Source organism: Elephantulus edwardii, unplaced genomic scaffold, assembly GCF_000299155.1.
Source record: "Elephantulus edwardii isolate Elephantulus edwardi_28Jun2011 unplaced genomic scaffold, EleEdw1.0 scaffold00004, whole genome shotgun sequence".
Classification (NCBI taxonomy): domain Eukaryota; kingdom Metazoa; phylum Chordata; class Mammalia; order Macroscelidea; family Macroscelididae; genus Elephantulus; species Elephantulus edwardii.
Window position 1 is genome coordinate 26,548,554 of NW_006399754.1, and position 3,646 is coordinate 26,552,199.

Genomic DNA, 3,646 nt, shown 5'->3' on the forward strand with positions numbered 1-3,646 from the left:
ACAGGACAGAGCGGAGTTTAGGGCTGTTGTACATAGGGTCGCTATGAGTCGCAAGCGACTCGACGGCACATAACAACAACAACAACATATATTTATTTTTCAGTTGCTGGGAGAATCTATGTAACGAAAGTTTATTGCTAAAAAGATATTTAAGGTTTGTATTAATTAGAAAGATATTTTATAACTTTTAGCCATTTTAGCAAACTGTCTACGACTGGAGAGCAGGAGAAGAGCTTGGTACTTTCTAAGAAATAATGAACAACATTCCTGCTCAGTGTGAACCGTCGACAATTAGCATGGTTTTCTAGGCTTTATTGCTTTCTGGGTTTGGATTCTGCTTCTAGGTTCAGCAGAGAAAAAGACATGAGACAGACCATCACTCCAGGAATACAGTATTAGTAATTTAAATCACCTTATTGCCTGAATGTCCAAGGTTGTTTTGAGAAACTCTGACAGCAAAAGAACTTCTGATACCAAAAACTATTAACTTATTATTTATCTTACTTTTTAACTCAAATGGTTAACATATTTGCAGCAAAAAAAGTTACCAGATCCAGTTATTATCATGCCCACGGTAAAATGCCTACTACTACTTTGTTGTTTTAATTGATTTCTTTTCCCTCGAATCCCAAAAGTACCACCTTTAAGTTTTTTTCATCCCCTACTTTTATCATTTTCCTGTACTATGTAACCTTCACAAAATCTACTGGGACCACATTTCAGAGACTATTTTTCTGAAAAGTAGGTCAAATATCTTTTGTCTATAAATTTTCTTTGTCTCTTTCATAGGGAGTTCAATTAACACAAATCATAAAAACAGATGTAAAATCTATATTCTAAGAATATAGTATATATTTTATATTTAAAATTAGTAAGGTCATAGAAATAACAGTAAAATTACTTAACAAGTTCCATTTTTTTGTTCCCATAATAAATTATTCTGTTAAGATAATTTCTCCTTGTATTGCATCCAAAAGTTTAGTTACTGACAAAGCAAAATGAACCTAATTATAAAGTTATCTCACAGCCCATTGCGTCTTATGCTGGCACTGTAGTAAAACTCTAAACTCAAAAGTGTAATACAAAGTATATACAATTTAATAGCTGATTTTTTTTTTGGTAACTATGTACACAAAGAAGATTAAAAAAAAATTATCTGGTTGTTTTATCCTGTCTGCAAATTTTATTTTAAACCTAAATTTTTGGGGGAGGTAGATTATAAGATATGCAAACTCACCAATAACTAGTTATTGAAAAATTAATGTGTTAAATGCAATATATATTGTGTACATAATTACAGAGGTGGGTCTTTTAGAATGACAAGTATTATTCTCTTATTTAAAAAGTTATTAGATAACAGCAAGCACTTCCAAATTTAATTACTGCATTTTATTTTGCATATCTTAATTTTACTATTCAACATAAGAGTTAGTCTACCCAGCCAATATTCTAAATATTGTGCTTGTTCGCCATGAAAGAAGGCAATTGGCAAACATTCATAATTCAATTACTGCTTGACTTAAACACTCTATCTGCCAAGTACAAGAGAAGGTGGATGGGGGAAACAGTAGGAACAAGCTTCAAATGGATTTGTTGATCTGGTAGAAAAGTAAAATTAATCTCACCACATTAATTGGGGGCTTTTTATTTCCCATTTTTTAAGTCTTAAGAATTTTTAAATGATGGTTTTGTACAAAGTTATCATTTAAATCTTGTAGACATTTGCTGTTTTGATTTAGAAAAAAAGAAACCAACAAAACAACACATTTCAAATGGACAAAAGAAGGAAACAACAGCTCAATAGCTTCTCATTCACTTACGGTGAAAGGAAGTGTCTGATTCTACCTGAATATCCAGACATAGACACTCCTGCTAGGACGAGTGATCTGAGAAGCCAAGACGAAAGACATACTCTAATAAACGTTCCTTTCCTAGAAAATCCTAGAAGAAAGGCAAGAGGTACATGCTTCCTTCTCTTGTGCAAACTGTTAAAGATGCATTTGAATCTTTATCATTATATATGGCACAGAAAATGAAGACATTGAATATCCTGCCTTCCTTAGACAATCTCATTTCTTCCTGCATTCTCAAAGGGCAGAGACTGAACACCCATTGAATTGATGTGGCAACTGTAAGGAGGTCCTTAAAAGTGCTTTTCCTTAGTTATTAAAGAGATTGAAACCATTTGGTCTACTCAGGGAGAGGATAAACAACTTCTCCTTTTCAAGAGATTCAATTGACCCAGTCCACACACTTTTTAAATTGACGGCCATGCTTAGAAACACATTTGCCGTCATTGGCAGCTAAAAGCCATCTTAATACCTCGTTCTAACAAGATGCCCCTCACTTACTCATGCTAACACATGTTAGCTCTTCCTGTTTTACGACTGGATTGACTCTGTGGTCCCATTTAGTGACAAATATTTCAAATTGTGTTCTAAACATGGAACTTTATACCATTCAGAACTTTGAATGTAATTCTAGAATTTGCCATCTTATGTTGCGTAAAATTTACTAAAAATTTTTAAAAATTATTATTACTAGTTTTTGATGGCTTAGTCATAAGAAGTTGCCCTGCCAACCCAAAGGCTAATAGTTCAAATCTACTTGCTGCTCCTTTGGACAATCTCCTCCTTGAGATTTACGGCTTCTGAAAATCTGCTGTTACCCATTGGCTCTGACTCAATGGTACATAACAACAATATAGCTCCTCATTGATTACTTTTTCCACTTGTTTTAAAATCAGAGATTTATTTTTTTTTAAATATAGGTATCGTTCCATCCAAATAGAATTGGTATCTTTAAATGTGGGGTAGGAATATGTATTTTTAACAAGCCTCTAATTGAACCTCATATACACTAAAATTAAAAGCTGACTTTTTGTTGTAATTTGAGGAGTTGTTGAATCAGTGCTATTTTTTAAGATCACATATGTTGATCTTTAATAATCTAATCATCATATAACTATAAATGAAAAGTTAATTATGTTAAATAATGTACCAATACAAACAATAGAATGTAAAATAATGCTGAGAATGTTCATTTCTGACTCTGCACTCTGGACACCCACAGACCAAGCTACTTTTTCAATTTTGCTTTCAACTTTGGGCAAGTTACTGAAGTAACTCCTTTAACAGTGTGTTTATAGTCTTCATAAAAATTCTGCAGACAAAATGTTAAGAATATTTGGCAACAAAATAAAATCAGGCAATAACTAATACAAATACTATTTATTGAGTGTTGGTATGCACATCTCTGCCTCAGGGGCTATTTAAATCTTAAAGCAATGTGAAGATAGAGATAATTGATATGTCTTTATAAATGAGAAAATTGGAATAAACATAAGAGACTTTATCCCAAATTAGCAAGTTTCTAAGTGGAAAATGTCAAAACTAGCACATATATAATATATAATTTATTTATGTTGTTGATGTTGTGTACTGTTGAGTCAGAACCAAACCATAGGTGACACTCGAGCAGGTTTTCAGAGGCAGTTAATCACACAGGAGGAGTTTGCCCATCCTTCTTCCACAGAGCAGTTTAGTTGCCTCAAACTGCACTTTCAGTCTTTGGAGAGGGACACCATATTTGGGAGAGTGGAGGGGAAGTGCAGGAGAGGAAGACTCTTGATGAGATGGATCGATTC